Source organism: Buteo buteo, chromosome 8, assembly GCF_964188355.1.
Source record: "Buteo buteo chromosome 8, bButBut1.hap1.1, whole genome shotgun sequence".
NCBI classification, from domain to species: domain Eukaryota; kingdom Metazoa; phylum Chordata; class Aves; order Accipitriformes; family Accipitridae; genus Buteo; species Buteo buteo.
Window position 1 is genome coordinate 9678604 of NC_134178.1, and position 26814 is coordinate 9705417.

General features: G+C 41.6%; 1 long non-coding RNA gene across 1 annotated transcript in view; it reads left to right on the top strand.

Annotated features, from left to right (window-relative positions):
* Positions 1-26814, top strand: part of LOC142033580 (uncharacterized) — a 59616-nt gene that overhangs the window by 19032 nt on the left and 13770 nt on the right. Inside the window, exon 2 of the long non-coding RNA XR_012651254.1 lies at positions 25007-25136. This is a non-coding gene — a long non-coding RNA (uncharacterized LOC142033580). The remainder of the gene's footprint in view (positions 1-25006; positions 25137-26814) is intronic.

A 26814-nucleotide genomic window follows, 5' to 3' on the forward strand; every position in this document is an offset into this window, starting at 1 on the left:
GGGACCCCTTTGCTCTCCTGCCAGAGCTGATCATGCTCCACCGCTGCGCTCCAAAGACAGCGGAGTTTGCTCACACTCCACCAGGGTGAAGAAGATAAGACATGTTAGACAGAGGAGAAGACGTGGACATGTTTCTGCTCAGCCATTTGCTGCTCTGTAGTATGAAGCTGCCCTGGGTGAGTGGGGTCTATCTCTGCCAAAAGCCCAGTTAGCTGTTTCCACAGCATCCCTGGAAGCATAAAAGTGTCATTCCATACAGACTCAGGCCTTAAAGCTTATTTAGAAACATCTTCATCCTCTATTGCATGTTATAGCTCTTGCTCTAGAGACCTGAAGTTGATTGGACATAAGTTGGTGAGAGTCCTTATTATAGGGTGTTGACAGCCTAGCTCCTTAAATATGAAGGGATTCTAATCTGAGAGCTTGGACTTCCGTTATGGAAACAAGATTTATATTTATACTGAGCCTTTTCTTAGTTCTGTATTTTAAAACCAATACTTACAGCCTTTCAGAATTTAATTTCAGGTTTTTAGTACTCCTAAGCTTTCTTTGTCCTCTCTTTGGTCCAAAAACGTATAGCTTTATTCTTTACTTGGACCTATAAATAAAAATGCTTTTCTCTTAATCTCAGAGTCTATGGCTGTCTGTCCATATCAGTCCTGATCAAAGGTACACCTTTGAACTTTAAAATCTTTTCTATAGAATATTCCCATATTATTCCGTGTGCCTCATCCTGATCTTTAACTCATTTCTTACGTTCTTCTCATACCTACTTCTGATCCCTTCTCTCTCTGTTCAGCTTACCTTGCAGTCTGCATGAACCTCGCTCTGAGGGTCTGTCTTGTCACACTTGACTCCCACTGCAGGGACCTTCTCTTTAATGGACAGTTCAACTTTCCAGAGTTTCCTAATTTCCCTTTCAGCGATCCTTGCTGAGAAATATCACGCCTTTTAACTCAGCCACTACCACCTACCAACAGTAGGACTTGGGGATTCTTTTTTTTTTTTAAGCTATACCTTTGTTGCATTTAAAGTCTATAGATTTTAATAGTCAAGTCGTTAAAAAGTCACAGAGTGAAAGCTGTAAGAGTAATATACGGAATCTTAACTTGGCTATTAAAGGAGAGTGGTTTCTAAACACGAGAAGTATTGTCAGTGAGACACTGCCTGGGGCCCTGGAAACACTCCAGCCTACAGCGTCTGAGTTTTTGTCGGGGTGGCAGCAGGTTGTGCGCAATTACGTCTCTACCTACGGTTCAGCTTAGATGATTGTTGTGGTTCGGTTCAGCTAGCTGGCACTGCCAGAGACCAATGCCACGAGCAACTTGTCACAGGCCACGAAGACTGGGCGGTTGCCTGACGTAAGGATACAGTAAGGACCTTCCAGCCTCTTTGGGGACACGGTGCTTGTGCCGTTCTGTGCCCCCTTACCTCTCCCTTTACCTGTCTGGCAGACTGGGGGAGGATCTCCCATTTGTCTGGGTGGGCTGACTTCAGATATTCCCCTGCCAGAAATCCAGCTGATTTGATAAGGATTTGGGAGATTCAGGTCCCAAGTCCACTGTTTCTGGGGGGGTTAGCGGTGGGTTAGCCCGGTTCTTGTGATCCGAATGGATGGACGCTACCAACCTGCTGTAGATTCCAGAAGCCCCTGGCCAAAGGTGCTGTTAGGACGCTGCAGCTCCGGACTGAAACGAGACTGTAAAATTGGTGACTGGAGGGTCCAGACAAACTGCCTCTGTCATTCCTGTCAGACGTATTGCTTTGTCAGATACCAGCTTAGCAAATGTGCCCTGCAAATTAAGATTGTGTTTCTCTATAGCTTGTGAATGACCAGCGGCAGGATTTCTGAATTTGGGATGCAGTTAATGGGTTTCTTTGCAATCCTTGAAGTCTAATGATTCATAAAGACACCCCAGTTCAGGCTCCCAGAGGTGTACACTTTTGCAAAAGCAAAAAGCAGTAAAGACTAACATTTGTCTATAAAGATTTGGTGACTCAATCTATAAAGGGAGCAGACAAATTCAACTGAGAATTGCCATTTCTAAAATAATTTCCTTCCCTAACTGTGTTACAGGTTACTTTACTGGGAGATGCTGTTTACACAGAAATAAAAGCATGTAATTTCAAATTTCATATCAGGCTATTTAATTTCACAATGAGCAAAGACAAAATTTGAAATATACATAGGATAAGTTGTTTGTATCAATGTGCAATTGCAAAATACTGAAACCAATAAAGTCCCCTAAATAAACCCCCACGGATGAAAAACTCTGTGCTTAAAAAGCCAATTGCTTTTTGATGAGCCTGAGAAAAATGTTGTTTTTTCCTCTAGCCCAAATACTGTCAAAAAGATATTCACTTATGTATGCTCTCTGGCTGTTTGGTAGGAAGATTGCTACAAGCCTTGCTTATCTGGATATTTGTGATGTATGCATTATGACATCATCTCAAAATGTATTGCTGGCAGTAATAGAAGTTTGTAGAAAGTATGGAAGTTTATGTTTATGACGTTGTTTAAATTTTTATGATTTATCCACTAAACTTGGGGATTCTTTTGTCTAGCATCCTTGGTGATGGTTTATGTGTATGCTATCACTGAAGATATAATGATGAATATCTCTAATGGGCAGAGTGAGGGAAGTGCCAGCATCTTTACCATATTGGACGACTTGCAGGTTATCTATTCACTATTAACCTACCTATATCCAAGAGTTAAATCAGAAGAGGGCAGTAAAGGAAAATTACACAGGAGACGAAACAATGGGAAAAATATAATTCCCTAAGGAAAAATAGCAGTGAGGAAAAAAAATAAGCCCATCTGCTTGACTTTGTCCAGTCTAGGAGTGTTTACTGTTCCCAAGGCTTGAAACAAAAGAGAATGCTTAAACCTCACAAATTCTCATCCCAGGAATAAAAAGCGGGTTGTGAGCAAATAGAAGCTGATAGCCCCAGAGAGAGAGAGGTGGGGAGGGAGACAGACACAGCGAGTATAACAGTTTGTTAATTCAGAGGTGGGTAGAAGTGGGTCTCCTGGAACTAAGAGTGGTCGAGATTAACCCAGGGCAAGGAGATGTACTTGTACGGACATCAGTCGCTGTGTGAGTGCACTTTCCCAAATATCTTGTACCTTTCAGGGAAATGAATTAGCAGTGCTGTGTTTCATGGCATCAGTCTGGGATGACATTGTTAACTTGGTTGGGTACCTCGACCCCTTCTGGAAGAGTGATTTGATTACCTGCTATCACCGGGTGGGGATGCAGGGAGCCATACTCGTCTCCTACCAATGCAGTCCAAAGAGACAAAACAGGCATTGCTTCCCCAGGATATATACTCATATGAAATTAAATCCTGTGTAAAATGATATACCTAAAGCACTGTGAATATTTCAACAGCAACTGATTCAAATTCTAAGAGAGTTGGTAATTTCTTTTGAAAAATTAAATTGCAATCTAGACGAGACATTTACTGAGTTGCAAGTCATATTCAGATATAAATTTTTTCAAAAGTAAAACAATAATCATAATTATTATTATTAAAATGGCATCACTGCATCATAAGCCCTCATAAATGCTGTGCTGTTTGATTTATAAAAACCTGCGTGTAGTTCCCTGTATGCTAACTAATAAACATTTGAAACAGAAAGAGGAAGATTTTAATGAGAGCACTTCTACTGTAATTGAAGTTCCACTTTTTACCTCTGGAGTCTATAAAAAATGCCAGGTTGGGTGGGTTTTTTTTGGTTTCATTACTGTACTTCTTTCAGCAGCCTGGTGTTGTTCTGACCTTTGTGCACTCAGGGTTGTCCAGATGTCATCCTTGGTAGGACGCAGGAGATGTCCATTGCTCTGTTGGAAAGGGGAAATTTATTCTCTGCAGAGTCTCAGGCAGGAGCTGAGCTTGGGGACTCAGGTTTGTGGATCCCCAGTTTCTCCTGAACAGAAAAATTTCTAACAAAGGAGAGCCTAAAACCTTTGTCTCTGTAAGGATTTTTGTTTAAAGAAATGAAGGCTTTATTCAGGTAACCTCTCATTCACATTGTGACCGCCCTGGCTCTATGGCTCCTTAGCTTAATATCTCATCCTTACCACCAGGAGATCAAGTTTACTCCTGTCTCTGAATTAGTAGACCCACACTGGTGTGTTCCATGAGTATCTCTTATCTCTGGGAAGAAACTGAAGGACGAAATCTTCTTTTCCAGACCTGCTTCCCTCCCCATGGCACATCAGTCCCTCTGGAAGGGCAGCAGCTGCTGCTGCATTGGTAGTTACTGCTTGTGTACATTTGGAAATTGCAGCCTGCTCTACAAAGATTGCTATCGTCATGCAAGTGTTAGAAAATGGAGCTAAATATTTTAGACAAATTATTGACTGCACTTAACAAGTGTGCAGGGTTAGGGAAAGAGCAAGATTAAGCCTGACTTCTGCACACTCTCATTGCCATGTAAGCAAGAACACCAATACCACCATATTTTACCCTAAATTGGCTGGTAGCTTTGGGCCTGGACCATACACTGTACCTTTCAAAGACATGTCCCTTGCTATTCCTGAATTTGCTACCTACTGAGCGTCACTAGAGCGTCACTAGAAGCATCCTGGCGGTTAGTACTCTTAGGTACCCTAATTGCCTTTAGGAATTATGGATTAACTTGCCTCCTTATTCTTATGCCTCATTATTGGATCACGCACTCCAGTGAGAGGCTACAGTATGTCTCTCTACATTGAAAAAAGTAATAGCCCAGTTTAAAGCCTAGGGAACAAACAGTTCACTATTTTTTTGCTGTGTAAGCAAATATTTATACTGTATAAAGTGGCAATTATATGCTGCTCCTGAGAATAATTACTGGTATTCACTTGTCAGTGCTGCAAGGGGCAGTCAGTGATGAACTTGACTACAGAAGACCCATCAAAAACATTTTCATTAACACAAGATTACTCCAGACTTCTGATGGAAGTTTCACTTTTCTGGAAAGAATTTCTTCCATGTGTCATTAAATTGAATGGTCTTGAGCTTGTATTGTATGGTACTGAATGTTTAAGCTAAATATTGAGTGTAATGCAAATTTTTTTTGTAAGTTGCAGTTTACTGTTTGAAGACGAGGTTGTGGTAGCTCATCTCAATACTGGTTTTGTTCTGAAGTGAACTAATGGCAGTGCTGTCCCAAAACACCAAATTAAGAAGCAGGAGGGCATGTAGGAGTTTAATTTGTAAGTTTATGAGGGGGCACAAAACCAGCTCATCTGTTAGGAACCCATAGATGAAAGACAAAACTGGTGGACCTAATAATCACCTTCAAGAGTAAAATGTTTGGGGACTGTAATAGTTGGAAAATTACAGGAATCTCTCTAGGTTTCCATGAAACCGAAGCTGCTTTGGAGAAGGAAAATATTTCCGTTTGTTCTGTATATGCTCCGAAAAGAAAAGGATATTGCAATTCAGATTAAATGGTAAACTTTTAGAGCAAACAAGCCAGTAAGAGGTTAATTTTCATTTTTCAGATGGTAACAATAATTTCTAGACTTACTAGCTCAGTAGAAACTAGTTGCAAAAAATGTCAAAAAAACATTCCTATGACTTGTTATGGCAAATAATGATATTTTATATAACTAAGATTAATTTGCCAAGACGTACTACCCGTGCTAAATGTTCTAAATTTTGATTAGCTTCAGTTATCATGTTATAGCTGAAATTCCTCTTTCCCTTCAAGTTTTCTATCTCCCATTTAGGAGCATGGCCCCTTGTGTATGGCCTCAGCTTTCTGGTCTGTACTCATCTATTGCTGAAGCTGCACGTTTGGTAGCAAAGTCTGGTTTAATGGTAGTATGCTTTGGGGTTATCATGACCTCCAAATGTGTTCTAGTCATTTTGGAAAGTAACTTTGAAATATTGTGCTGTGTTTGTTTGTTTCTTAAAACGAGGCCGTATTAATTTTTTTTCATAATTACTGTGCGTGAAGAAATCTTTCAGGAGATGATAGGTGTCCCGTATGTCCTAAGCCTTTCTTCCAGCAGTCCAGGTCCGGTGGTCACCACTGGTCACCGACTGTCCCTCCAGCACAGAGGGTACGGGGGCATGAGGGAGTTCCTCGTCCATCCTCTGGTCGTGGAGCAGGTCACCTGTAGGAGCCCGTGCTGTCAACTCCTGCATCCTCCCCCTTTCCCTCCCATGTTTTTGGATGCAGACCTGTAATGCTGGTAAGCCCAGGTGTCTGTTCCCTACTGATTCCTGTTCTGGTTAGCTGAGACAAGAGGTGCTCAGCCCATCAGAAGAACATGCACTTTCTGTCAGTTCTGCCGCCCGTCATAACTTTTTGTTTCCCCTTGTAAGAATGATGTGGAATACTGTTCTTGAAAGGTTTGGTACAGTTTATCCCCATGTTATTTTGTGGCTAAGTATCCCATGTTCCTATATGTTACGAATTTTCCAGATGAGATGAAGAGTTTTTAAATGCGATGAAAGAGTCAAACATCTCCGAAGTTTGGGAAGCATCAAGGCTCCGTCTGCCCCCAGTCTCCGGCTGCAGTGCCTCATTGCAATACAAGCACTCGTCTAAATATAGAGATAGCTAATTGCTTCCTGTATTTTCAAAAAAACTTTAACATTGGGGAATTCACTCGTGTTGCTTTACAGCCCTGTCCAGCTGGCAGCACCTTCACTTGAACCGCAACGACAGCAGGTAATTGTAACAGAACAGTCCCTGTCAAAACAAGGAAGATATAATATGCCGGTGGATAATGAAATGGAACAACTCATGCAAGCAATAAAGAAAAAGCACTGCCGGAAAGATGGAAAGTCATATTCAGACCTTTAAAGACTATAAAACCAATACAGTAAAAGAGTGAGCTGTTGAGTGTATGTCTGCTCAACATCTCAGGACAAAAGGAGAGCTGTGTTCACAAGCAGCCTCTGTAGACTTGCTTTGCGTCTGGGGAATGCTTGCTGAGCAATGGTGTTGATCATTCCCAGCATCATTAGCACCTCCCGTATCAAATCTCATACTGGGAACTCCTCTATTCCAGTACGCTGGCAGTTTCTGAGACCGGTCCATGCCAAGCAATTTAGAAAATGGTATGAGAAGCAACTATGAAATATATTGTCTGTAGTCTTCCTAAATCCTAACAGTTAAAAGAGAGTTTTTGCTGTTTGCTTTAGCATTAGTGTTTTTCAATATTCATGTGTGATTTGTCCCTTCTACTCTCTTCTCACAGTTTATACAAATGTCTACCCTTTCTTGGAATTCTTCTGATTTGTTGGGTGTAGTAATGTGTGCTAGAGAGGAACCCCATCAGGTAATTATGCCTCGCGTGCAAAAGTCTGTCCTGGATGTGTTTGTTTTCTATTTTACTGATACTGTCCTAGCGCTGTTTTATGCAAAAGAATAAATAAGGAACACCCATCTATATACTGTACATTAATCATTATTTTATACATAATACTTTTATACTTCTGTAATACTGCCTAAACAGTACCCCGAAGTCAGTGCTATTGCAGCACTATACTGGAAGGATGCTCAAGCCAGTCTTAAATTAACTCTCACAGCTGCTGCCTGCAGCTCGGTGGTAGCAGCTCCGAGTACGGCTCAGGCTGCCAAACCCACCCGAGAAGCAGTTAGCACAAAGCCAGATCTGCACTGCTGCGCTTACAGTAGCAGTTGCAGCTCTATCACAGCCGGCAGTGTGGGTATACCTTCATCGTTCCACCCCTTCCCCCTGCAGCGGGTTTGTCACCTAATTCAGAGCTCATTTATTAGTAGCTATCTTTCTTTCCAGGAACGCGTTTGCCGTATGTTTATGTATACTTCTTTTTTCAAGGAACATGCAAAGACTAAGTTCTTGGGTGTTCTAGAAATACTGCAGATAAAATATAAGGATATATATACATGGGTAGAAAGGACTATCCTTCCACTTCATTACTCTCAGTATCTTTTCCCTCTGGGAAACCGCAGTGGTTTTTTTCAAGCCGTGCTATGCCAGAGACCTTCCAGTGGCAATAGACACATCCTTAGGATAACAGCAGGAGCAGATGACTGCGACACTGCAAGAGGGAAGAGGTGAAGGCAGCCCAGTTCCTCACCCTCCGAGCTGTCCTGTCCCTGCTGCCCCCGGAGTTTCTATTTTTATTTCTGCCCCTGGGACTTAGAAGCAAAACCAAGGGTTGTGTCTCTGTCTTTGCAGTTGCAGAATAACATTTCCAATAAGGTCCTTTCGTGGACTGAATTCTTATCTAAGATTTGGTGCCAGGGGGATTATATATTATATTATTTGCTATGTAATGACAGTAATTTTTAATATTAATTGCTTTTTCTACTTCCTGGCATTCAGGAGTCAGAAAGGGCCAGAAGAAGCAAGAAAAGGGAGAAAAACCTCTTATTTTTCTTTGGGCAACAAGCTAACTTTTCTTTAAAAGTTCATGCTATATATATATTCTCATGTGTTTAGCTCAGGCAGCCTACATTTATTACAGAGACAGTGTCACCACTAAAATCTTTACAGTTTTGCCTTTGAGAGAAGATAAGATTACCATACCGTTCCTTAGGTGTTCTCTTTCCTTAGCTGGAGGAATGCTTTCCATATATTAATTACCTGCAAAAGCATTAATATAGATTTTAAATGTTGACAACTATAATGTTTATAATGTTTGCATGTGATTAATTGCACTTTGGCACTGTGCATATAATGGGATACGAGTTATAGCAAATAATATTTCACTATTTGAAGCACGCTTCACAAAAATAATTGCTTTCCGTATTTGTGTGTTGGTCTAAGTAAGTGAACAATCTCAAAGCATAGGGCAAAGTCAAACAAAGCACCTTCAGCTGTGTCTGGAAGACACCACTGGAAAAAATAATTTGTATTGCTCCATTCTCCTTGGATGAGAGTAGATATGGAGTCTGTCTCTCCTTTGCTCTCTTCATTTTTTAGCCCTGCTCCCTTTCTTCATGCTGTCTCTTGTTGCTCCTTCTCTCCTGCTGGCATCAGTGTTGTATAGCTCTGTTGGGTGCAGTAAGAAAGATGATGTATACATTTATGTAGATATATACAAGTTATAAATTGGACAAAGGGTACTTTTACATGCCATCACTTGGAAGTTTTAGTCTGCTCCTGGTAGCTGTTTTCAGATAAGACACTACAGTTTAAAGGCATAATTTTTCTTCTTTTTTTTCTGCAGCACTTCATATAATTCAATAAAGCTACAAGTTTGTTTTATTTAGTGTCAAAAAGTGCTGTATTTTAAAATGAATCTAACTTAGACTTTGAGGAGTCTCCAATGGCAACTCCCTGGAGTGGAAGCATATGATGGAGAGTGTTTGCAGAGCATTCAGCCGGTAGCTGTGTGCCCTCAGCACTCTCAGATTAAATGCCTACATGGCCTTTTGGTTGCTGTTGCATTATTGATGTGGATTGTGGTGAAAAAACCTGCCAGAAATGTGCAGAGCAAAGGTGGCTAGAAAAACACCGTTTTCTTGTCGTGCGACTTGTATATTTGCTTAAAGATGCTTTTGCAAGTATCTTTTAATGAGCAGAAAACACAACAATTACATGAACCAGTCATCTGTCAGGCTGGCAGTATGGACAGTCAAAAATTAATATAATTTAGATACGGGCTGTAAATGCCTGACAACAGTGATTTTAGATTGACAGCGTGCATTAATTTGCCTGCAGTCTTTTCTGTACAAGTTCCTTCTACATGATATCTGAGACTGACACCACATAACCTTTCTCATAGTTGCAGTAGTCAATATTCTCCTGTTAAAATCAAGAATTCCTAAATAAAGGAGAAGCGGAAGCCATGGAGTGCACAGGAGCTTCTACCTGTCAAAAAGACTGCATACAAAGCATTTCATACACAGGAAAAGAATTTCACAAATCAGTCCCATCTTCCACATTGTTTAAACAGCCAACTCATCGCTGAGCTGTGGCAATGGGGGGAAGAAGGAGAGGACAGCCGCCGTGAGCAGACTGCAGCAGCACTTCCCTGCAGTGCTTTGTTTTTCTTGCCCACTTCATGCACCGCAAGTGAAGAAATAAAGTTTAGGCCCTTCCAGGGTCTGCAACCTGGTACATCTTTCTTACTAGTGCAAAAGTGTTGGGCACTGTGGGCGCTCTCTCTTCAAGATGCAAGTCACAAACCATCAAGTGTTTTCCCTACCTTCTACATGGCACCAGGAACTGACTTTCTGGAATGGGTCTACGTTCAAGAATGCACTTTTCCAGTTGAACTGCTGAACGAATATGCTCTGGCTAATGCACCCTCCAGGTTCACAGGCACAACATGCCTAATTATTTCAGACAGGAAAAAAAAAAAGAGAAAGAATTAAATCTCCAAGTTAAAAAGAAAACTAAGAGATATAGGGGACTAAATATGTCTCAGGGGACGTTCAGATGGACATTAGGAGAAGGTTCTTCACTGAGGGGGTGGTCGGTCACTGGAACAGGCTCCCCAGGGAAGTGGTCATGGAACCAAGCCCGTCAGAGTTCAAGGAGCATCTGGACAATTCTTTTAGTCATACGGTTTAGTTTTACATAGTTCTGCAAGGAGTTCTGCAAGGGATTTGGACTCAGTGATCCTTATGGGTCCCTTCCTACTTGAGATATTCTACGATTCTATGATTATTGGAAATGTTGAGTGATCTGGCACAAATTGGTCCCTGGTCTGAAAACAGAATTACCATTTCCTCTCTATCTACCTGTGATGTAGGAGTAGGAATCTTCTCTTTTCAAATTAGTCACTGAAGATGGAGAAATCCAGGTGTTTATTTAAATAATCAAAACAATAATACATGTGAGATATGGATTAATATCTTGGCAGAGGTGTGTACAAGTCACACTTTTATTCACCTGTATGTGGTAATATTTATATTGTCATCCATTTGTACTTTATTGCTTCCAATGCTGGAATAGCCACTTAAGTCCCCTGCCATTTATTTTGTCCTGTAATTAGATGACTACCTTGTTGTTGTTTATAAAAGTGCCAGTGCCTTTGCATGAACTTGCAAACTTATTGGTTGCCTTTGTAGGGAAAAAATCCTTTCTATGAATGTTTACAAGGACCAAAGGCACTGTGAATTCAAAGCAAATTTCTGTTTTTCAATTCAGACTTACACTTGGAAGTACACTTTGGTACTGTTCGCCTAAGTCAAGCTAATATTTTTATTAAAATATCTTTGCTAAAGATATGAAAAAGATACATTTGTGAATCATTGGGTTGCCAGGCAAGATATGAAGATGAAGGAAATAAAGTACTGTTTGATGGAGGGAAATTAAAAAAACAAACAATGGAAGTGGCCACGTTGTAGCTTTTAACTCGTGTCACAAACAAAGCTGGATTGACATGGTTGGCTGCTATTTTAAAAAAGGCAGAGGGCAAAACTGTTTTCAGTTCCTCCAGCAACCCCAATCAGCCTGGGCTTGTCTGGAGCAAGTCACAAGAGGGAAATGGCCTTTGATTTCAAGGATTTCTGAAGTACTGAGCACCTCTGAGCAGTTAACAGACTGTACAGGGGAATTATGTGGTGGATGCTATATTCTATTCAGTGCTTTCTAAAATGGAATGCGAAACATTTGTTGCTCTGTATTACACTGATACTTTGCAAGTTGTCCCCATTAGTGACATGACGTCAAGAGAAGTCCACTGCTGACAGCCATTGCCAGGAAGCTGATCAGATGGTACAAGCAAACAAAAAATTTGGCTTTCTTACAATTTGAAGACAAAGAAGGGAGGCCAGGGAGCTGTGTGTTTGGTGAGATGTAAAAACCCAAGTTTGCTGAAGCCAGAAGCTGTATCAGCGATGAATTTAATTAGTTTAATCTCAAGTATTCTATTTTCTCCATTTGTGTGTCTGCTGTAACCTATCATTATTCCCTATGACGATGCTTGGTTGAGCTGTCTTCTCCTCCACTGCTGTCACAGGCCACTTCCAGAGAGGAGGCGTGTGGGATTTTTCCTCAGGCTAATCCGAGGGGAGTGCGGGGTTGAACCCAGGTTCCACTGGGCAGCGCCAAGCAGATTTGGGTGCTGAGTGAGACTGAGAAGTCACAGGAGTAGGGTCTGGAAACCTCTATGAATACCGGAGAAATTGGATGCTGAGCACTCCAGAACTAGGTGATGGTTTTGTCCTGTCTATAAGCAGGACAAACCTTGAAGACAGGGAAACTGCAGGACTCTCCCACTTCCTTATACAGCAAAATCATATCTTGGTTGGTTACATTAGATGCAAAGTTTATAAAACACTTTGGGTATTTACTATAAGGTAAAAAGAAGTGGGAATTACAGGGCAAAGAATATGATCAGGAGTTACACACACTCAGATGTAAGAAATGCTTTCCTGAAGAGCGCAGCTAAGCAATTAACAACACTCCCACGCCCTGTTATAAAATGTGCGTGCATTTTGCAATTTGAAGCAGGGCTCATTACAGCAGAAGACGTTGAGCTCAGAATTGGCAGTACTAACAATTAGCACCTTAAAATACTGTCAGTTCCTCTTGAAGGAAAGAGACATTGATCCCCTGTGCTGTGGGTGTAAGGGATTTGTTACCTCCATCTCTCTTTCTCTAATCTGGGCACTGTTGTTGCTCCGACTCAGGTGAGGAAATCACGGCATATATCTTTCTCACATTTGAAGTAAATAGTTTAAGTGCTCCGATGCTAGTTTTAACTATATTCCAGCAATAGTAGTCATTACTGCACACAATTTGTGTTGCAATAACCCACAGAGACCTTTTCCCAGACTGATCGTGCTTGGGCTTTGTGCAGTATGAGCACGGGGTGATCGACAGCTCCTACTCGAGACAGGGTACGGTCCTGGAAGAAAGAAACCTGGAGGTCTGTGTCCTCGTGTCACTGGCTGGCCATCCTGGAGGTTCACACTTAATTTTCTGAGGCTTTGGCTTTACATGGCTTGCTGGTATGTCAGTATCACAGTATTTTCGATTGCTTGTGGAAAAATACCCTCCTCTCCCTCCTCCTGGTGAGATTCTGTCTCTGATCTCTGTTGGTTTCTTGTGTTTCTTGCTACAGAATGGCCATTGTCCCAGGCAATGTTGCAAATCGCTTTCACAGTACCGACTTCATGCCATTTTATAACCCATCCTCTAATCTCCCTTGCGTTCATTCCTTCAGATCAGGGAGGGAGATGCTCGCTCCCGAAGCGCAAGACTTGCAGGGACCACACCACAGGTGATCTCCGAGGGGCAGTGAACATCGTTCCAGGTTCCTGCCAGGGTTTCAATACCTTTCCGTAAAGACTTATTTCAAACCCCACATTGACTTTGAAGATGCTTTTAAGGAGCACAAATTATTGAATAATATTTTAAATAAGGAAAACCTGATTATGTTCTATAAATATTAATCTCACAGTGTAATTGCTCTACTACTCTATTATATTACAATAAGCCTGCTGGTGTTGCAGCATTTTAAATAAGTGCTAGATGATTTAGTTTGTTCTTACACTCTTCATAGCAACAATCTTCAGTCTGAAACAAGATTGCAATTTGCTGATTAAAGAAGTATCACCTAATCAAGTGAGATAGATTGAGGATTCTTTTTTTTTTGCACTTTTTTCTTTTTATTTACTCTTACTAAATGTTTCATTTTTGGAACATCTTATGCCTTTTCTACTCTTGCTGTTTAATTGGCATTAATAAAATGTTCCTAACCTCATTCACCCAGAAAGTATCGCATATCCAAGGCACAGTATAAAATTTTGGTTTGGAAATGCTGGCTTTGAGAAACTACCCAGAGTGGCAACAGTCCCTGAGGATGTAATCTGTTAATATGAGTTCTGATGCAGTAATGTTTCATATTTGTTTTGCTGGCTGTGGATGTGACTAGTTGGGAGACATTAGGGAGGGGTTGCAGAGAGAAGTGGATTATATTTAAAGCTAATTCTGCATCAAAATGGCCTGGAACAGTATATTGCAACTTATCTTTGGTAAAAATACCATGGTATCATTTGATTGACAGGGGGCATCTGGCTCTTCTCTCCATTCATGGAAGAGGAGCTATATGTAAGACATGAAGAGACAGCAAATTCAATAGGATGAATAAGGCCACAGCGGTTTTTGCAGGAGTAAAACAATTGAGTTGAAGCTGGTATTTGCTTTCTTCAGTCCAAGTGGAGCAGTGGTGGAATCCATGCCAAGAGATGTGTTTCCCATCACATCTTATTCAGTTTAGCATCTTATTAGTTGCAGTCAAATATTTTCATAGCTCACGCCTGTGCTCTTAATGACCTTTTCTTCACACACAGCTAAAGTGAGAAATGAACCTACACATACAATGAAAGTGAGATTTTACTTTTAAGTAGATGCTCTTATAAACATTCATGCACCATTTTTTGCCCTGTGGCCCGTGCTATTTTTCAGTCCCCACAGCCAAGCCCTTATTGAAAGCTGACCACGTATTATTTGGAAAAGGTAAGTGAAACTGGCCCTGTGGAAGTGACACAGAATGAGTTGGCTTGTTGGCATGGTGGAGTACCTGAGGCTTTTAATCTGTCCTTCTGGTAGGGCTTCTCATTATCTCCCCCATTCCTCTCTCTTCATATTCACCATGCTATAAATGCCTTCTTTTATCACCATATCGCAATTGCTGTAAGTACTTCAGAGCACTTCCCACATAAGACATCATGTAGCTTTTACAGATCTTAGTGATGACTACATGTCCACATGCACGTGGACAACCTCAGCGGAGAACCTTACCTTCAAGGTGGAGTTTGACCCAGATGTGAGGGCAAATGCGATCTAAATGAGTGGCAGGTAAATACCACAAAACCATGTGCATAAGACTTAAAGTTGGTACCACTGTGGTCACTTTTAAAATTTCTTAGTTTCAAATTTCTTGGTATAAAATGTCTTTATAGATCTTTGCAGAACACCTGTCCTGATGGAGCCTTGTTTATGATAGCAGCTGAGTATGTTGCACACGTCAGTGAAGAGGGATCAGCACAAACATTTGTGCAAGCAAAACGAGAGATGCACAAATACTCACAGGACGTGAAAGTGCTGTAGATGGGCTTAGAAATATGCCACAAAGATCACAGTCAATGTATTTTCTTTCCTTCTTTAAGGGATTGCTCATATCTGTGTACCAAAATATTTATTTTTTTTTCTTACGGAATAGTTTGAACATCCCTTTATTAATCATTAAAACACTAGATTCTTATTTGGGGTATAGTTACACTGAAAACATGGGTATGAATGGAGAGCAGAACAGCAATACACAGCCTAACAGTAAATTAACAAGATGTAGCTGTCTGGCAGCAGCAGTGCCAAACCCAGCCCAGTGTCATTGCCTCTGGTGATATCTGCCTTTTAATTTTAATGGACAATGTTTAATCAGCCAAATTATTTTAACTGTGAAAACTTTAAAATAAGAGAATTGAAAGTATCTTACCTGTTACTTACCACTGGCTTTCCAGCACATTGCTGTTAAAACTAGGTAATTTTAACTCTATGGTGGCAACCTGCTGGTGACATGGGAAGGCAGATTGCTTTCTTAGGGTCAGTTATGCTTTAAAAAATCTTTATGGTCAATGTAACAAGTGGGTGCAACTGCAGTATCACACATATTTATATTACTAAGCACCTAGTAAATGCATGTATTTGAAAGCAGTTCTTTTGATCTTTTGCTCAGGGAGATCTAAGTGTCAAGTAGTGGATAAATATCCACTTTCTTTAAAAAGCAGTTCGTTAGTTTCTCTTGGAATGAAAGACTTCCCCAAATTCAAGCATGTTTCCTTGCTGCAGTTAAAAGCCAAGTGAACAAAACTGTATTTTTGAACTAATAAATCCTCTAAAAAGGAAATGTCATTAGTGTAATGAATACATTGAATGGTTGTTTGTTATAGACAATTAACCTCCATTAATTGGAGTGGTGTGCTCACAGAAGAAGGATTGTTTATTTGACAGAATGATTTTTTTGTGGGGAGAAGACATTTCAGATAACTTGCCAAAATAACTTCATCTCTGGCTGATGGCACTAAGTTACCGCGGGCAGCGCAAATGAAAGCTGTCTGGAGAGCTGCAGAAGGATTTCGCGACACTGAATGACCATGTAGTAAAACAGCAGGTGAAAATCAGTGCTGATGAGTAGAAAGCAGTGTAAATGGAGACTTTCTCCAAGCTTTACATGTGCAGCAATGGGGTCTGACCTAGCCATTTCGGCTCGGGAAAGAGCTTGGGCTGTAACAGGCAGTTTTATGAAAACAGCAGTGTTCAGCAGCAGGCAAGAGGTAAAAAGAAAAAAGTCTGCCTGGAATTGCTGGCAGAGGCGCAAAGAACAAAATAGAGTTCACCGTTACGCTGCAGTGTGAATCCTCAGCTCGGCCATCTGCCGAATGCCAACCGTCGCCGTGCTCTCCCCGAATCCGTAGAGATCCCCGCGTGAGCCCAGGGATGGAGCAGTGGGGTAATTCCCAGAACTGGGGACTGACCGCTGATCCCTACCACGGGAAGCGCTGACCTCGAAGGGGCTGAGGGGGGTCCGAAGCCCACCTCCTGCCTACCCCAGCCCCCTCCCGTCGGTGTGCAGGGTCACCGCCAGGTCCGGTTCGCCCATTGGGGGGGTATTTTGCAGAGTTTGGGACATTAGTATGTGGAGATAAGGGGGAAGCAAGTGTGTTACAGTTCCATCAAGAGCAGTGCCAGGGAGATGTCTAATCTTACAATCCTCTTACGTCCTTGGGAAAAAAATGTTACCGTCTCTGTCTCCCTCTATTTAATTTAGTGGCCTTTGGGGACAATTGCTCAGTCATAGAAAGATGAGTTTCAGAGACTGGAGCCCTGATGCCACAAGCTTTCCTGCTTTTCCAAGCACCGGAGTCTGACATAGATGCAACGGAATGGAGAAGGTACTAATTAATATGTTTTTTGCTATTGATTTTGCTTTTTTCCCTGCTGCTGGATAATTTTACTATCAGCTTTATGATTTTATTGGTAGATCTGCCTAGTTTCTTTCTTCCATGTTAATTTTTCCTTGTTTGGTGCTGCTATTAGGGATCTCTGCTGTTTGTTATCATCACAAGTGTAAGGAAGGCATTATTATCTTTTTAAAACTTGTATTATCATTTACTGTTGCAGTTAATTCTTAGCCATTCTGTATCAGTGTTGCTGCCTGTTGTGAAGCCAATAAAATGCTAATGAAAAAGGGGCCAATTCTAAAGTGCTGTGATCAGTATGCAATACTTCTTACATGCTAACCTTTACCATATGGATTTAATATCACATCTGATTTACACCTAATAAAACAAGAGTCTGCTTCTAGAGTCATTCTGTCTTATTTTTTTTTAGTATGGAGCATTTTCCACTTCAGGTGTTACTGTACGTCACACTTTGCTCAAAGAGCCATCCTATGGCCTCACCCAGCTCCCCTTACCCAATCAATCTGACTTCAGCAAAAAAACTTCCTGACTTCAGTTATCTGCCAGTCACGGGCAAAGCTGGATCCCTTGTTCCAAACTCTGCTTGCAGTTCCAATGGTTTAAACCTGGGGAAAAATGGTCTACCTAAACAGAAATGCTCTGGGCTTCTGGAGTAACCAGCGTGAACATCTGCAACACCATCTCTAGTCTTCTCTGTAACGTTTTAGCCAAACTCTTACACATTTCTGGCTGTGATCATCAGATTTAGTTTGGAACTTTGACAGCTAGAAGTAGGCATCCTGCTCTCCTGATTTGTAAGCCTGTTCAACCCTACTAATTTCAGTGGGATCACGCAAGAGGTGATTGCAGGGCAGGTCTGGCCAGCTGGCCTTACTGCTAGCCTGCACGCCTCGATACTGCAGAAATGTTTCCCTGGAGTTTACTACGTAAGGAGCATATCCCATGGCTGCTTCCTTGTAGACAGTGGAGCAGCTAAATGATGGAATATGTTTACAATCAGTACATCCTATTTCAGACCCTGGGTCTTTTTAAATAGATATTCTGTGTTTTTCCTCTTCAGTGTTTTGATTTGTCTCTTTAGGTTATAACACTTCAAATGATGACTGCATTAAAAAGATATGTATTGATTTTCTTCTCTTTGATTAATAAACATTTAACTCCAAGCCACCTGTGCTCTGGTAGCAGTGGAAGGGTATTTCAAAATGGTGACAACAGTTGCATCACAAGATATATTCCTCCCTGATATGCCAGGGCTCTATTGCCCGAGGGGAAGGTACTCCTGGGCCGTAGCAAAGCACATACCACAAGTCCAGGATACCTGTATTTTTTCAGAACAGTGTTTCCCACCCACAAATCCCTGCCTATAAATGTGGTACCCACAGAGAAGTAGGTCCCTGTCTCCTCCAGATGTTGATCTCAAACACTGTGGATGTGCCATGTATAGGCAGAAAATCCAGAAGCAAGTGAGAAGGTTGGTTTGCAGCCTGCTGTTACCACACTTTTGTGTAAAGCCGCAGTACCTGGGGGCACAGCGCGTGGGTTTGGGGGACTGCAGCAAGATGAGGGCCTTGCTGGGGTACTCCTGCAGAACCGGAGCAGGCAAAAGGCATCCCATTTGGCATGCATGTACTCTGAGGGGTCAGTCCCCACCAGCTCCAGCCTCTCATCTGTACTCAAACTTCCCCATCTAGAGAATTAACTCGCTCCATAGAACAGGCTAGATGCAAAGTATAACACCCACGTGCTGTGGGCAACTGGGATTTCAGGATCGTGGTGGAAAATGGGGAGTGCTCCACCTGGACACCACAGATGTCTGAAGGACTCATGTCTGGGCACCTCATGCAACCTTCCAGGATGCTTCTGTCTGAGATCAGGCAGTACCCAGTGAAGCAGCTGGAAGAGGATTTGTCTCACCCGGGCCACAGCTGTGGACTTCCCTGCTGGTCTGCTTGAGACAGGAACCCCCAGGGATTTTACCTACTGTTTTGAGGGGAATGAAAGGCTGCTTCAGGAGCTCCACACTTTTTGTGGGCTTTGACTTTTACATTATTTTCCATTCATTCACCTTCTTCACTTCTTTTCAGAATGGTACTATCTATGATTTTCTCCTCTGTAGGCCTTACACCCCACTACAGAGGCAAACAAGAACTAGCTTAATTCCTAGCATACTCATCTATTCTCTTTTCTTCCAGCTTCCTCTGAGCTCTGTATCACACCTGACCACTCACCCTGTTAGGAGTCAAAAAAATTGTGAAGACTTAGAAAGTACTAAGACCCAATTATTGAAGTTGTGCTACTGAATAATAGACTGAAAAGCAAGATGCCTGGAGTGCATCAAAGGCCTAGTGAAGGTCTATAGAGATGCCTGTGTTATTTTAGGAAGAAATATGTGCAGCCTAAGTAATGTATAACTACTGCATTTAAAGATCTATGGCATGAAGAGAACACAGGGTGCTTCTAGTGACAGGAGCTTGAGAGCATCCTTGGCAGAGGAATAAAGTGACTAACTACAAAGCGTATGATATTTCCATGATGGAAGATGATAATCACTTGGAGAAGCACTATAAAACGGATAAGGGACAGGGTAAATGTAGATGGAGAGGAGCCGTAGGATCGAGGTGCTGGACAGCGAGGTACCTCCGTGGGCTGTGCAAGACCCCGTACGCTGTGCTGCACTTGGGGTCTGCCCTCGGTGGGGGAACCTGGGGGAAGGTCTTGTGTCGAGCTGGGCAGCTGGGCAAGGTGAAACATGCATTGTCCCTGCAAGAGAGGGGTTGGAAACAGGCTTGGAGCTACCCACCGCGGCGAGCAGCTGCCCCAGGGATGCCAGCAATCTCAGCGGTGCCCTGGGCGGTGGGGGGCAGAGGGGGCCGCGGGGGAGGCAACTTTGGGAAGATGGCCACCACTTCGGACGTGGCTCTGCTGAGTGGCTGCAGGTCGTGGCGGCAGCTCTCCAGGACATGTGGTACCAGCACCTCTACGTGGAAGGGCTTCTGCAGGTCTGAATCGGTCCTTGCTTGACAACCTGGAGTGGCTCATGGCATTCTCCGAGACCAATAGATCCTCTCCCAGACCTGTCTCAAGTGCGTGGGATATTGCCGTGACCTTGGGGTCTCTGGTGTCAAGCGTGGGCTCACAGTGTGAGAGCAGAAATAGGCGGCCGATTGCACCTCTTGTTCCCACCAAACTTCTCAGACAGGCAGCGAGGACCCAGCCGCACTCTGACACCAGAGAGGTTAGTATTACATGAGGCAGAGTCATATTATTTAAGTGGGCATTAGTGGAGCCCGAGATACTGATTGTACGATGTCAGTAATGAATTAATTCTTTATGGCCAGAGGTGAACAAGAGAAAAGCACACAGGAGGCCAGGCAAGCCCCGCACAGCCTTTGTGGCGAGAGGCAGGAGCCGTTTCAAAGTGATAAACAGCTGAAAGCTGTCCTGGCGTTAATGCAGCCGCTGAGAGAATTTCTCCTATGGTAATCTATGAGTTTCATAGCCCAACACTCCATTACTTATTTATAGATTTATAGCTCTTCCCCCTCCCTCCTCCCAAGCATCTGGCTGCTGTATATGAAACACACAGTTGCAATTACAAAATGTCTTCTGAAAAACTACCACCCCGTCATCCGCTGCTGCGCGGCGGGGTAGCCGGCGATTGCAGACTTCGCACGGTACTTGTTGGCTTGGCACCCGTGGGCTCAGGAGCACCCGCTAAGCACCCAGGGCCGGACCAGGGCCATCCAGGGCCCACCCCACACCCTGGCTCAGCTTGTACCAGAGCTGGGACCAGTTGCGGTGCCAGGGCACAGGATGGGACCTGTGGGCAGGGACCTTCTCCTCGGGCAGCAGTAACAGAAGCCTCTGTTGCACCTCAGAGAGACACAGGCGGCTTTGGTCCTCCCTACCGTTCATGTCAGAAGTAGAAATAGATCAGCTAATATATTTTGGGTCTGCTGCGTCATTTTCTCCTGCGTGCAGTTTTTTTTTTTGTTAGGCACTGGGGCGATAATCCTACACGTGGCAATTTACTCCTCTCAGGGACCACGTTTTGGGCTGTCTCTGGGCTGGGGCGGTATCGCTGCATGTGTTGTGTAGGGGTGTCTTTTAAATGATTTTGCACATGTATTTTTAATTTTTGAGTTACATCTGAGCTGTATATTTCGCTGACTGCAGAAGCTGGGATCTTCTTTGGAGCGGTGCGAGGGGAAAGGCAGCTCCGGGACCGCGGAGGATATCGGGATACTGGCATCTCCTGATGTAGTCCCAGGACTTCCCAGAAACAGGGAAGCAAAGCATTGCTGCTGCTGTGAGAGATTCAATGAGAAAAACGAACTTCTGAAGATAAATGTGTTACATATGCAGTGGGAGTTTGGGAGGGTAACTGGTACCTCTAATAACAGCCAGAAGCAAACAGATAGCTATGAGAGAGTACAGCGCACGCTTATGTGTACCACAGTAGGTCAGGCACATTATGTTTTCTGCCAGACAAGATTTCTCTATATGTTTCAAAGATAGCCCCAAGAAAAGTGGTTTTCAGTAGTCAAGACGCGAAGCTAAAAATGCAAAGAATAAAAACTGCACAGTCACCGGCAGAAGTCAACATTCGCTACCTGTTATCACATTGTATTTCTGATGTGTCTCTATTATTTCCATACCGCGTGCTGTGCTGAAGCGCAGAGATCTTGGTTATGGCAGTTCCTTTCGTTGCAGCGTTGATGGGGGGTTCGGGGGCCCTGACATCCAGCTGATCCCTGGTTCCTCAGAGCAAGTGCAGAGGCTTTAGGAGCAGCTGCCTCGTATTATTATATTTTACCTTGCAAGTGCTTCGGTTGAGATGTATTATCCTGCAAAACTCTTTGTCATTTTAGCACTTCTGCCTCATCTGCTTTTCTGTTCTCATTGAATATATTTGTGGTGGCTAGGTGTTACTGCTGGCGTCTTTGTGTTTTTCTGAAGCTGAAGGATACCACTTAGGTCTGTAGATATATACTTCTTTTCTTTTTCTCCAATATATTTTTAGTGATTAATTTTAAAAGGTATCAGACTTGTCTTTAAAGATTATTGCAGAACTGTTCTGATGCTGTTGACAAAATTGCTATGTCATATTCTTCTATGGTTGAGTCAGTACTTCATAATATTTTACAAAGATTCTGTTCTATTTAAGTGGATTTGATTTTTCTGTTGCCCATTAACTTCCCATGTATTTTTATATAATGGTTTCACTTACAGAATAATTAAAAGATTATTAAAAAAAATAAAAATAATCCTGTTTCTAGTCTAGGCAGGTTTGCAAGTGTTAGTAGGGAGTTCAATGGCAAGAGCTGAGTCAAACCTAAAATCCTTGATTAGCAGCTTTAATCCTACTCTAAAAGGAACTACACAGAGAGATAGCTCTCTGCACCTGTCAAAACCTCTATCGTAGTCATCATTTTATTTATTTTACCACATTATTCAAGTCCTTTAAATTCAAGTCTTCTGCACAGAAGAGCTGTGTCTCATCACGCCATGGGGTGAGTAGGTGAGATAAGCCCATTTTCCTCTAAGGAGGTGTTTCAGTAGGAGAAATAATCAGTGGAGGAAGAGAATAATTTCCTAAGTTTCGATGCTTTTGTTACACGACTGTCATCTTTAAAATTCAAGAGTTCCATCTAGAGGAATCCTATTTCATGAGCTTGGTTTTGCTGGCCTTTTAATGTGTGTCATGTTTGCTGGCTGAAAATAGATTTATTCATTCTTTTTTCTCATTTTTCTTTGTTGGATACCTATGAATTCCATTGTTTCTTCCTGGCAGTTTTTGAAACAACACTTTAACATCAGTATTCCCTGCTTACACTTAAGATATTGTTTCCATGTTTCTGTTTATCGAGCGTGCTGAAGAGAGAAATTCTGTTCATGTCTGACTGTCACTTATGAATTTGTAGCCCAGAAAGTTACAAGGCTCAGATTTTCCCGCCAACAGAAATAAAATATATCCTTAAGCAAAAAAATATTTAGAGTAGCTGAACAGTCTCTGGCAACAGTGAAACCATGTAATAATATAGAAAATATTGAATGCAGACATACCCACTGAGAACTAATATTTCTGCAAATAGACATAAATCTTTATTCAGTTTGTTTTAGGAGTCCCTGTTCCCAAGTCTTTTTTTCTTAACCTATAGAGAAATCTGGAAAAAAAAATCCAGCTGAAATGCCAGCACAAGCAATTTGCTATTATCTTTTGGGGTTAGGAGTCAAATTCCTGTTGATTTTTTTATCTAATGAACCTTTTAGGCCCTTCTGCAGCTCAGATACTCCAGTTTATCTTTTCCAATATTCTTTGTTTGTCAGACAGAGATAAAATACCTTGGTAATGTTTAATAATGAAGGCTCATATCTAAAACTATACTAGGATGATCTTTGTATTCAGATGTGTGGAATTTGCCTAAGACAGAAGCAGGCTTCCTAGGTGTCAGAGAGAAAAGTTTTAGCTCTCAGAACCACATTGGCAAAAGGGTGGCATGGTGCAACTGATGGAAATGAGCTGAAGAAACCCCACCATTTATGCTGCAAACCCTGAATTTTGCTATTGTAGCTTGATTAAAACAAAGCAAAACAAAACAAGACAAAACCACTTTAAGCTTTCCTGTGATTCTACTTTCCCAAGCAAAATTAACCGTACCTTCAAAATTCATACCCATGCTAAGAGTGTAACAGCATTCTTATGCTGTATGATATTTACTGGTGCGACTGTATTAGCAAAGCCTTCACGCTTAAGTTCTGATCACTTTTTAAAGAAAACCCTTTGATGTGTCCTTAAAAAATAACTATAGCAGAGGTGTAGTGTATGTGGGTGCTATACTAAAAAACCTGAGGGCAGGGCAGCAAGGTTGAGACCGTAAAAGCAAGTTACCCAGGCTATGTCTGTATGGCTCAGTAAAAGAAAACTAAGGGGGCACTACAGCTGAGTTATATGGAATAGCCTGAATTTATAATGCTTAGAGCTCGTCCCTTAGTAGCAGATCTGTGTTGGAATTATCTGATTGAAACAGTCCAAAACAGAGCTTGCAAGGCAATGACCTAAGAGTTAACTAGCATGAATGATCAGAAGGCCAGTGATTACACTGGATCCTTGGTTATCTTTTACTTAGAAGTATAGATTTCCCTTTAATGACATGGGTCATGTAAAAAAACATAGGTACCTCTGAACACATAAGCAACAGGAATTCAGCTGAGCACAGCAGGTAAATTGCTTTTTTCCACTTACATATTTTTTTCTTTCAAGCTCAAGGTAACATGAATTAATTTTTACCTAATTACCTAACTTTACCCAATTAATTAGAAGTCAGATCATATTTCTAATTTTCAACCTAAGGCTTATTTCAATTTTGATTATGTTGTACAAAAAATAGAACTTCTTTACAGCATTGTCTTTAGCTTCTTTCTCTGCCAACATCTTTTGAAATTTTTAGATATCATTAGGAAGACAAATTAAGGTCAATTTCATAACCTCAGGCTTAAATTTGTTTGTATTTTTAATGAAGCCTCATTGTGGTATGCAATCACAAGGAACATTATCTAATCTGACACCTGCAACCTTGTCTCTGTCAATGCTGACTTTGGAGTTTATTGTAGTTTTCCTCAACTTTCTCCCTCTTCATTTTGTGACTAGCTTTGCAATTAGGTAATTTTAGGAATTCAGCAGAGGCAAAATGTAAGTTTTCATGATTTTTACTACCTGTTATACTGTGCTTATGAGATGATAACCACATGGATATTTCTGAACAATTGGATGTAATGAACTGTGGTGAGGAGTTTGCTTAGAAGATATTTCATAGTCTGCTTAAAAATGTGGACAGCTTTACAAAGATGCCCAAGGACTGCTGAAGTCTTGTGCTCCTCAGAGTGTTCAGAATTGGCTAATTGCACAACAAAGCCAGGACCAAACGCTTAGGTTTAGCCATGGAAGTGGCTAAGAGTGGAAAAGTCTTCCTCGGTCTTTTTTGATTTACAGTTCCTTTCAACTTGCTAGCGTAAGGTGGAATCCTTCTACAGTGAATTTCATCCCACAGACTACAGAATTGTTTTTCTTGGTTACCTTTCAAAACCCTGTCAAGTACTAATTCATATCTGCCTCTGGGTCTGCAGGTCTTACGCTGAAAAACACTTCTCTGTGACCAGAGAGGAGAGCTGGTGACTACAATGAGTTTTGAATGGCAGATGATATACCTTGGGTGGTGAGGTTTCTGAAGAAGACATCTCAGTTAGGTATCTCAAGGTAGGTGGAATGAGTACAGGATAAAATACAGAGGTAGAAACTTGAAGGAAATGTTCATAATCTTTTGAGCCAATACTGGCGGAAATACTATCTCCTTAATATTCCACTTGAAACAGGAGAAACAAACTCTGAAAAAGTCATTGTAAAGAAAATCTCAGCATTGGCAGTCAGTCATTAATTTCAAGAGTAGGACCTTCCAGTCTTTTCCAGGACCACGATCTGATACTGTGGCCTTGTAGTAAAATGCTACTCTGTACAATCTGCACTAAAACCCAGGGACTATGTTCTTGTTTGCTCCTCACTGTGCTATTGAGGTAGTGAAATTATGGTTCAGTGCCAGCAGAACGCCAGATTAATGGATATGTCCAAATGTATGCAGAAATAAGTTGCTCAGTGAAGGTCGTCTATTTATTGCACATATATTTGGTTTACTCACTACGCATAATTTAATCTCACAAGTAATAATATTTGCACAGTGTAATTTCAGAAAAGACTGTGATCCATAAAGAACTTCCCAAACAAGATAACTGTAAAGCAGATTTAATTGCAAGAATTTATTGTTCTTCAAAACAATGGGGCTGTTTAATAAAGGTGAAACGAGTGCTAAAAATCCAGGAAGCAGGCAGTGCAAAGTCTACAACATCCTTAGTTTTACCCCCGTGTCCGTACGTGCTCACCATCCATCAGCTGAAGTTCCTAACTAGCTGTCACATGAAATGTCACTCCAGAGTATGTGCATTTGCTTTTTGCATGATGGTACTTGCACTGAAACTTACTGTCCATTAAATGTTAAGTTGTGGTATAAACTGAAAACAACTCCAACCCAGAGAAGCATTTAAATATACTTTAACAATTAAGTTAAGCATAATTTAAGTGCTCTCTTAGTTGGGACCCAGGAACTGAGCTTTGAATCTCCCATGCCCGTGACTCGTTATATAGAAGCCCAATTTTTTTTAAGGCAGTAAACAGCTGATTGGTGCAAAGTGCAGACTGCCCTCATCTGAACTGCGAAGAAACCTCAGGAAGATGGACTGATGCTTCCATAAATAGAGAGCAGAAAATGGATTTTTTTTCCAGTGGAAATTTAATCAAGATGGAAACATTGCATAGGAATGTGCAGTTTTCAACGTAATTTTCTTTAGAAAATAAAATCAACAATTCAAGTATTTTTACTGCTGAGTCTTGGACTCTAAATGCTTAAAGGGAAAGTTTTTTACATGAACACACATATGGGATCAGGCTACAGCTGGCATTTGAAGGAGAATGAATGAATTAGTAGAGGCTACCAAATATAATTTATAACAAATTCCCTTCCTGAGAAAGCAGCAGAATTTAAACGACTGTTTGAGTATATTCATTGCCAACATCTGCCAAGAATATTCATAAAAGGAGATAGGCTAGAGGTGGGTTTCAGCATGATCTTTAGAGGCTGAGGTCTTCACCTTGCATTAGATAGGTACAAGGGCAGAGATAGGGGACTTTTATGTAAATTTGATTAATATAAGTCCCCAGACATATATAATGTATCTCCAGCCATCAAAGTATGATAGAACTAGAAATAGGACAGGTGATGTATTCGTACCCTTTCCCTAAACTTCTCATGGGGTTATACTGAGTGCAGAGATCACTTTAGTAACAAATCCTCCCCAGGGCTCTTGGCAAAAAATATTCCATGTCT